The 10,332-nt window shown below is 44.5% G+C and overlaps 1 protein-coding gene across 6 annotated transcripts in view; it reads left to right on the plus strand.

Annotated features, from left to right (window-relative positions):
* Window positions 1–10,332, plus strand: part of LOC139354524 (uncharacterized) — a 38,591-nt gene that overhangs the window by 780 nt on the left and 27,479 nt on the right. The window contains exon 1 of one of the 6 annotated variants that reach the window (XR_011605490.1): window positions 7,643–8,275. The exons of 3 other annotated variants lie outside the window; for them this stretch is intronic. The gene's annotated coding sequence lies outside the window, so the exon portion shown is untranslated. Of the gene's footprint in view, window positions 1–7,642; window positions 8,276–10,332 lie in introns of those variants that run through there. 2 more of the 6 variants (XR_011605492.1, XR_011605494.1) reach the window with 2 other exon arrangements.

Raw genomic sequence — 10,332 nt, forward strand, 5'->3', positions numbered from 1 at the left:
AGCTTAGCTGTCGCTTGATCGCATTACGATCGGGCTGTGTTTTGGCCATATTCCCTCCCCTTCACACATTCGTGTGCCAATGGATCGTCGCGGGCCGCGCAATACGATCCCCTATTGTCAAGGTTGTCCGTCGAAAGTTATGTCATTGTTCTTGACCTACTTCACTCCTCGCGTCAGCACACCCCCTTTGTTAGAGTTCTAGCACACCATGGTTTTGAATTCTTTTTCACATTATAAATTTATTAAATAATATTTATGTCGGCGTGTGCCGGTGTTGAATAACATAATATTGGTTAATTCATATAGGGATTAAATTAATTGACAATTATTGTATTAGCGGAGAGTATCGATTTGACCACCTGTGAAGGTGCACACATCAGCAAAATGCTGACTATTCACGACTGCAAACGTCGCTCAGAGGGCTCTTGCAATTGTCATACAATTACAAGGCTGATACTGGCCGCTGAAAAATTAACATTTAATTATTATGTATAAAAAAAGGTATAAAAAGAAAAGTATATCTAAATGATTATATATATGAAACAATTATTATATGTGGATATTATATATTATTACATGTATTCCTAACAGATTAATTCTTTGTCTTAACTAGGAAAGTATTAACATTGCCCAAAAACAAATTCTTATCCAGACGGGAAAGAACAATGACCGTTGGAACGGTAGAGATAATGATAGCTTTTTCGGTCTTTTTACAGTGGGCAAGTGGAGAAAAATCTAGACGGAAGGTCTCAATATATAAGTATTCCAATTCATTCACTGTTATTGGTAGGGTCGCTTTTGATAACAAGTATAAAATTCTTACGTTAAATTGTGGATCAGTGTCTATTGTTTTTGCTAAAGCTTCTGATGTAATCATGATGCACGGATATATATATATATATATGTATGTATGAGAAAAGGAACCGTGTTCCGACAAACTTACCCTCTTTTTAATCCTGGGCGATGAGATCTCGACGCTCCGGATCCTGGGCTTTGGGAGATTTTATAATTGGTTTATATACATATATACGTGCAAGACTTGAAGGCGGTTTACAAAAACAAAACACAAAAATTATGTTACACAAAAAAAATAACACTATCGCTGTATAGATATGTATGTATGTATGCATCGTATGCGAGTTCCACTGAGGCACACGTCAGTTCCAATGCTCGGGCTGGGCTGGTCGGTGCAGCTCCAATTTCTTGTTCAGCGTATGTAATTGGGGGTTCTGTTTACACTTGCATTCAGAAATGCATGTACTCGCAAATTGTTTTTGATTGTTTTGGCGATTCACTTTTTTGTTTATAATATTGGAGTGCAATTTATTTATTATTATTTGTATTGTTTCTATTGTCTTTTTGCTGCTTTTATTGTCTTTTTGGTGGTTTCACTTCACTGTATCGGCTCGGCTTATGCTCCAATGTGGGTCACCACTTTCTCCAGGGCATGATGTTGGTCGCGGCGTCTCTGGACAGAGCGCTTGTAGATCTTTACAACCTTAAGGAGCACTATAACCAGGAGTAGTCCAACGATGAGCTTCATGGTCTTGTTGACATCCTGAATATCATCTTGGTGGTCAACGATCTCTACTGTGTTAATCACATTGGCGGTGCTGCCGGCCACTTTAGACGTTTTGCTACCCATCTTGGGGTCCTTAGGCCATTCACTTGGTTCACTAGTTATTTTCGTCCTTCGGGATTTTGCTGGTTGACTTCCTCCAGATTGTGGTCGATCGCAGTACCGGTTATCGGGACTTTCTCCTGGGTGAAGTTGATCCTAGGGAAACGTCAAGACATCCTTCTGGACACCACCCTTCTTCCAGTCGTGGTCTGTGTTGACGGGAGTTGCACTTCTAGACCACCGTCATGGAGAGATCAGAACAATTTCTGTCTTTCTCCATTTGGCTGGGGTCTTTTATACCGGACTAGAGCTTTCGCTAGCCCCCATATTGGATGAATTAACTAGGTGTTCCCACCTAGGGGTACTGTTTCTCCATTTCCCCTATTTTAGGAGTCAATGGCCGGCTGGTGCACTTTGCCACCTTACTGGATTACGGTTACGAGCAGGTCGATCGTGGTCGTTGTTCTGGCCACGCGACACCCATGAGTTGTCGAATTGTTTTTGCTGTTTTGCTTTTATCAATCGCAGTGTGGTTAGTCATTACGGCCCCTACCCTCAACTAATGGCAGTTGTTTTGCCGGGGTTAATCTTGGTATGGGGAAGGGCGTACGTAACAGGCTCGAAGTGATCGATGCGGCTTCGCATGGAATGACTTCGCAAAAGAAATCCTCGTACGGCCATCTCTTTAGATCTCCTTCTTCTCCTTTATTCTTTTCTTAGGCGCCCATTTACGTGTGGCGTCGACCCACTACATCAACCCAGTCTCAGATGAGCTAGTCGGGCTTATTACTTTATTGTTTTAATATTGTACTTGGTTATTTTATTATTATATATGCTGAAAAAGAAAAGCTTTCCGGCCTCGCACGGAAACATACATACATACATATTTATACCTGTAAATAAAAATATGGCTCATAATAAAATATATAATATAGTTTTAATGAAAAATAATATATAAATATATATATAAAAATCAGAAGTGAGTAACAGCTAAAAAGTTGAGAATAAAATTGCTGAGTGTGCCATAATCATGGTTTTTGACCAGGGGCTGCTCAGCTGAAAAGTGAAAAGTTGAATAAAAAGGTTTCCCATTTCCCGAAGAAAAATATATTAAAAAGTATAAGAATTGTTTTTTTTTTTTTGTATTATTTTTATTTTTATATGCTTAACATTTTATATTAATTACAATGTTTTAATCTAAGTTTAGCGGCTCTTTCAGGATGGCTGCTACTTCTCGCCTCGCATGGATACCAAGTTGAGGGCTTCGAATGTAAATTCTCCTGACCGCGCGGTTCATGCGCCGGCTCATTCTCCATGTTTCCCGTTGTATCCGGGCGATGTGTGCTTGGTTCCTTTGTAGTTGCTCCTGGACTCGGAGCAACTGGTTCTGGTCCTCTTCCTGATCTCGGCTCCGGTGCCGGATCTCTTGCTCGATTTCGGATGCCAGTTCTTCATCTTCTGACTGGTATCGGTGTATCCAGCATTGCTGGATATGATCCTCGTTCAAGTGGATGGCATGGCAAAGCCCGTTCATCCACTCGACGAGGAGCGCCAGATATGATGCCTGGTCCCCATACCTAGCCTGTAGCCGACGAAGCCGGCGGGCAGCTCGGATGGCTTGGTTATAGCTGTTGGAGGACCGCATCATGTCTGGTGACTGGTCGGTCCCTGGTTGTGGCTTTTATAGCAGAACTGAGGCAGTTCTGATGACTGTTCTACCCATCATGTGATCGGGAGCTTCTATCAAGTAGTGCAATCTCGCAGTTCTGAGTTTGTCGCCTTTTGGAGTCGTCGGATTACGTTCAGAGGTTTAGGCGACATACAGGTCTTTAGCATGGAATACCCCGACACTTTTCCCTACTGCATTGCCCAGCTCATATAGCGCTTTGCCCTTACGCTGGAGTACAACACAGCGAATTCGATTCGGGCCCAGCTTGGCATTATATCCGTCAGCTTTGTTACTCTGCTTGTAGTTTTTCCTATAGACAACTTGTCCTACGGAAAACTCTACGAGCTTGCTACGGGTGTTATATGCCTTTTCTGCGCGTTCATGAGTTCGGTTTAATCCTTGGGTCACTTTTTGTCGGATAAGTTCCATTTTGTCTGGGAGACTTATCTGTGGATCTCCTGCCTGTATTCCCCCTAGTTTCCGTAGGATCGAATCGAGGTTGATGTGTATGTCCAGTTCTTCCGCACCGGCCTTCTGTAGCTCGTCCATATGAACTCGTGAGAGAGCATCTGGGACTACATTTAGTGATCCTTTCCTGTGTTCTATGGTGAAGTCGAACGCTTGTAGCTTCAGACTCCATCGCGCAAGCCTGCCTGATAAGTCTTTCTGACTCATCAGCCATTTTAGGCTAGCGTGGTCAGTGATCACTTTGAAGGGCATCCCATCTACGTAGGCACGGAATTTGGTAATGCTGAGGATAGCGGCATAGCACTCCAACTCGGTTATGCTGTAATTCCGCTGTGCTTTGTTCAATTTGGCTGACATATAGGCGATTGGATGTTCTCCGCCCTCGTCATCTGTTTGGAACAAAACTCCCCCCACTCCAGTGGTCGAGGCATCACATTGGATGGTAAATGGTTTCTTAAAATCCGGTGTGACGAGTACAGGTGCTGTTGCCATGCTGGTTTTCAAAAGTTCAAACGCCTTAATTGCCTCTTCTGACAATTCAAATTTCTTTATGCGGTCTTTCTTCAAGCAGTCGTGAAGCGGTGCCGCTGTCTGGGCGTAATTTTGGATGAACCTCCTGTACCAGCCTGTCATTCCCAGGAACCTCCGCATCTGTTTGGCGGAGCTAGGCTGGGGAAATTCCTGTATCGATTGTATTTTCGTGTCATCCGTTCGGATGCATCCTCCCCCAACTACATATCCTAAATATCTTGCCTGGCTGTAGCAAAACTTGCTCTTGTCTACATTTATCGTTAGCTCTGCCCGCTGTAAGCAGGCACTGACCTGGCTCAACATATCCATGTGGGCTTCAAATGTAGGTGAACAGACCAGTAAGTCATCCAGATACACAAATACATTCTCGCGTAGCGCCGCTGGTATAACTTTATCCATTAGTCGGCACATTCGCTGCGCGGCATTGCACAAGCCGAACGGGATGACTGTAAACTGATACAGTGGCCTGCCGGGCACTGTAAACGCGGTTTTCTCTCTGCTTTTGGTTTCGAGAGGTATTTGCCAAAAGGCGTCTTTTAAATCAATTGCGGAAATGTAATACGTTTCCTGTAGTCGACTCAAAAGACCCTCGATATGTGGTAGTGGATACGCATCTTTGATCGTCCGGGAATTTACTTTACGCGCATCGAGGCAGAGGCGATTTTTCGGCCCTTTTTGCACCAGTGTTACCGGTGAACTCCAGCTACTATTGCTTTCTTCGATCACGCCTAGACCTAACATGCGATCTAGCTCGGCGTACACCAGCTTCTGTTTGGCTGGGGATATCGGGTAATGTCGCTGCTTGATTGGTAAGTCCTCGTTGGTCACTTCAATTATATGTTGCTCTAAACTGGTCTTTCCTAATCCTTTTTCTAGACAAGACGGCTATGTGTCTATCACTTGCTGCAGCTTACAATGTTGTTCTGGGGTAAGCTGATGTGGGGTATAGGCGGTCTCGGGCTTGAGCGTATTGTTCATGTCTAGGTCGCCGGTCATAAGGTCGAAATCCGGAGTTGTTTCGACGGCGGTAACCTCGCGTCTACCTTTACCGAGGAATGTGAGGCCGAACGTATCCCAGAAATTAATTCCGAAATAAAATCGTTGTGTCAGAACTGGCACTATCAAAAACTCTAGGTCCTTGGTTTCTCCTTCCCATTCCACGGGTAACGTTATGGCTCCGGTTACTTGGGTCTCACCACCGCTTGCTGTGCGTACGCATTCTTCGCTTAGCTTCCTTATCGGCCGCGTCCGGTTTTCCAAGAAAGCGTGTGCTCCTCTGCCAATACAGTTCGCACTGGCGCCTGTGTCCAGTAATGCGAGTATCTCTTCTCCATCGACCTTCGTTTTAGCAAAGAAACGGTTGTCATTTTGCACGCTCACTACTGTGTCCACCACCTTTTGCTTGAGCCGGCGGTAGTCTGCTCGGGCATCATATAATCTTAGTATTTTTCGCGTTGTCCGTATCTTGCTGTCTGCATCTTCCGAGCCATTGAAGATACGTTCACGAGCATGTTCGTTCTCCCTCTCTCGTTGTTCTAGGCTCTTATGAGGGGAGATTTGGTTGGGCTTCCGTGTGTTTACCGGAAAGGGTTGGTCCTGGTCCGCCCGGCTGTCCCGGTCTTGCCTGACGGACTCCGCGCAAAAGCCGCTGGGTTATGAGTAGTAGTCAAAGTCGTAATCCTCTGTCTTCCATTAGCTGCCAATACCATTTCGTGGCTGCACCTGCCAGCAGAAGATGGAATTCACGAAAGACTTGTTGACGGCTGAGGTCATACAATTCTTGTAGTCGGTCCACGCGGAATAGGAAACTCTCAACTGTCATGCCGCGTCCGCGTCCATCGAACTTTAGGTTCCATCTGTCCAATCTGACATCTTTTGGTCGCGGTCCTTGGAATGATGAGTTCCGATCGATCTCTGGATGCAGTTGGTGACTCGACTCCCTCTCGTTTGTTCTGAACTGCCTGTGTGATGGGGTGTCCATCCGCCTGGGTGTTCTTAGCCGGTGCATCTGGCTATTGAGCATGTCCTGTGTTACCGGTTCCAGAGGCGGGGTCTCTTGGTATCTCAAAAAACTGTCCGTTGGATTCGGGACAGTACGGGGCGGCGAAGGCAGTCCCTTCTGTTCGGGTCTCCTGTCTGTCGGAGACTGCATTTCTGTTATCTGGGCTTTCAGCGCTTCTATCTGGGCACTCATTCCACGCTGCATTTCATTGCTTTGCCTCAAGAGCTCCATCAATCTTTGTTCACGTCGCTCGGCAGCCTCTAAGTTGTCCTCCTCGTGCCTCTGAAATTGGGGAAGCATACTTGATCTTCCTTTCGGTGGTCCTAGGGGTAGATTCTCCCCTCCGGCGGCTCCTCCCATTTCAGAATATTGGTCCAGGTTGTTTTCTTCAGACAGGGTATCTACCTGTCCTGGCTGATCCTGTGCGCGCTCCCACGGCTCTCTTTCAGGTGAATCTCCTAGCCTTGGCGCGCTTGCACTGCGGGGTTGGTGATTGTCTCCGCGCGTTGTTGCTCGGGTCACTCTTCCGGTGCTGGGTTGGAATAAGACCTTCTTCTTGGCCCCCTTCATTTATACGATTGGACCTTCTTTAAAGGCCTCCGCTTTCTTTTTATAGATTGTCACTTTGTGCGGATTAATACACGCACTAAAATTTGTCTTCACTTGTTTTTTTTTTGCGTTTTGGTATAAAAGGTTCACGTGATTCTTTTCAAAACACCCGGTCAGCGACGTATCCGCTGAATAAGTCGACAATAAAAATGTTTATAAACTGGGGGTGCTTCTCTCTGCTTCTCAAGTTTCTCTTCGGTCAAGAACCGTCCGATATTTAAGCCCCAAACAAAAACAAATAAATTTCCCTAACTAGGGGTGTTAGCCGCTTCTACACAACGCGGTTCCGCTAAGCTAACATGCCCTTACTTTCCCTTTTTCTAGACATCCCAAATGTTCCAAACGGAATGGCTGTGTCTAGATAAGGAATCTGTCCAAAAACCCCCTCCCGCCAGTCGTCGGAAAACAAGTTATTTGACCGATCATTCTCGGGCTCCACAACCGTCTCCTATTTCTCTGGACTCGAACCAAGCAAACGACCTGACCAACTAGCCTAATACGTTGTGGGGCGTCGGCCAGAGAAATTAAAAGTCGTCCACTGCCCAAATATGTCAAGGGAAACAGCAAAGACTCGAACCAAGCAAACGACCGGACCAATGCCTAGTACGTTGTAGGGCGTCGGCTTTGCGTTTCCTGTCAGTTCCCCCACCCCCATTCTGTCCTGGATCGACAAACGAACAGTAGACCCGCATCGCAACTGCTAAATGCGTTACCGTAATGCTTGCGCTCCTGCTCTTTCTGGACTCGAACCAATTCAAACGACCGGGCAAATGCGTAGTACGTCGTGTGGCGTCGGCCAGAAAGCACCTGTAAATTGTATTTACGTTAATTTTAACAAGTAGTCGTCGACACTTAGTTACAGGTTAGTTATAAAAAAGGATAACTCATAGTTCTTGATTTAAGGAAGTTCTGGTAAATTTGTCCATGAACAAAACAGAGAATTTTTAAGGTTAAAAACATTTCAAAGTCAGGCCTCTATTCTGCGACAAAGTTCTGATTGAGCGGCCGCTCAACACTGACAGTCACAGAAGTTGGGGACTTTAAAGTTACTTATTTAAAGATAAAATAAGTATGCGCATATTTCAAATTATTTAAGCTCCCTGTTCTATCAAACAGTCAAATTACTCATGGCAAATAAAGATGAAAGCTATGCCATCCCTAGGTATATTCACTCCGATACCGCAGGCATCGAGATTGTGGACCCTGGTAAAATTCCTTAAGGAATATGAAATGTCCTAGCGTTGGGCGCCAATTCTGTTACGTGGGCATATTAGTGCCCGAGTCCTGACAGGGACTTGGGCCGAGGGAGAGGCGTCCGATATTCTGGCACCATTTGCCGGCATAAGCTACGTCGTATTCGGGTCGTGGGATCTTGGTAAGCCTCTCTCCTCTCCAACATAACGAGAATAAATGTTAAAAGTGCCTGGAAAATAATATTACTTCATAAAGTTCGTCGGTCGTCAGGCCACACTGCCCCACAAGCTTAGCTGTCGCTTGATCGCATTACGATCGGGCTGTGTTTTGGCCATATTCCCTCCCCTTCACACATTCGTGTGCCAATGGATCGTCGCGGGCCGCGCAATACGATCCCCTATTGTCAAGGTTGTCCGTCGAAAGTTATGTCATTGTTCTTGACCTACTTCACTCCTCGCGTCAGCACACCCCCTTTGTTAGAGTTCTAGCACACCATGGTTTTGAATTCTTTTTCACATTATAAATTTATTAAATAATATTTATGTCGGCGTGTGCCGGTGTTGAACAACATAATATTGGTTAATTCATATAGGGATTAAATTAATTGACAATTATTGTATTAGCGGAGAGTATCGATTTGACCACCTGTGAAGGTGCACACATCAGCAAAATGCTGACTATTCACGACTGCAAACGTCGCTCAGAGGGCTCTTGCAATTGTCATACAATTACAAGGCTGATACTGGCCGCTGAAAAATTAACATTTAATTATTATGTATAAAAAAAGGTATAAAAAGAAAAGTATATCTAAATGATTATATATATGAAACAATTAATATATGTGTATATTATATATTATTACATGTATTCCTAACAGATTAATTCTTTGTCTTAACTAGGAAAGTATTAACATTGCCCAAAAACAAATTCTTATCCAGACGGGAAAGAACAATGACCGTTGGAACGGTAGAGATAATGATAGCTTTTTCGGTCTTGTTACAGTGGGCAAGTGGAGAAAAATCTAGACGGAAGGTCTCAATATATAAGTATTCCAATTCATTCACTGTTATTGGTAGGGTCGCTTTTGATAACAAGTATAAAATTCTTACGTTAAATTGTGGATTAGTGTCTATTGTTTTTGCTAAAGCTTCTGATGTAATCATGGTGCACGGATATATATATATATATATATGTATGTATGAGAAAAGGAACCGTGTTCCGACAAACTTACCCTCTTTTTAATCCTGGGCGATGAGATCTCGGCGCTCCGGATCCTGGGCTTTGGGAGATTTTATAATTGGTTTATATACATATATACGTGCAAGACTTGAAGGCGGTTTACAAAAACAAAACACAAAAATTATGTTACACAAAAAAAAAAACACTATCGCTGTATAGATATGTATGTATGTATGCATCGTATGCGAGTTCCACTGAGGCACACGTCAGTTCCAATGCTCGGGCTGGGCTGGTCGGTGCAGCTCCAATTTCTTGTTCAGCGTATGTAATTGGGGGTTCTGTTTACACTTGCATTCAGAAATGCATGTACTCGCAAATTGTTTTTGATTGTTTTGGCGATTCACTTTTTTGTTTATAATATTGGAGTGCAATTTATTTATTATTATTTGTATTGTTTCTATTGTCTTTTTGCTGCTTTTATTGTCTTTTTGGTGGCTTCACTTCACTGTATCGGCTCGGCTTATGCTCCAATGTGGGTCACCACTTTCTCCAGGGCATGATGTTGGTCGCGGCGTCTCTGGACAGAGCGCTTGTAGATCTTTACAACCTTAAGGAGCACTATAACCACGAGTAGTCCAACGATGAGCTTCATGGTCTTGTTGACATCCTGAATATCATCTTGGTGGTCAACGATCTCTACTGTGTTAATCACATTGGCGGTGCTGCCGGCCACTTTAGACGTTTTGCTACCCATCTTGGGGTCCTTAGGCCATTCACTTGGTTCACTAGTTATTTTCGTCCTTCGGGATTTTGCTGGTTGACTTCCTCCAGATTGTGGTCGATCGCAGGACCGGTTATCGGGACTTTCTCCTGGGTGAAGTTGATCCTAGGGAAACGTCAAGACATCCTTCTGGACACCAGCCTTCTTCCAGTCGTGGACTGTGTTGACGGAAGTTGCACTTCTAGACCACCGTCATGGAGAGATCAGAACAATTTCTGTCTTTCTCCATTTGGCTGGGGTCTTTTATACCGGACTAGAGCTTTCGCTAGCCCCCATAT

This window comes from Drosophila suzukii, assembly GCF_043229965.1.
Source record: "Drosophila suzukii chromosome 2 unlocalized genomic scaffold, CBGP_Dsuzu_IsoJpt1.0 scf_2c, whole genome shotgun sequence".
Classification (NCBI taxonomy): Eukaryota; Metazoa; Arthropoda; class Insecta; order Diptera; family Drosophilidae; genus Drosophila; species Drosophila suzukii.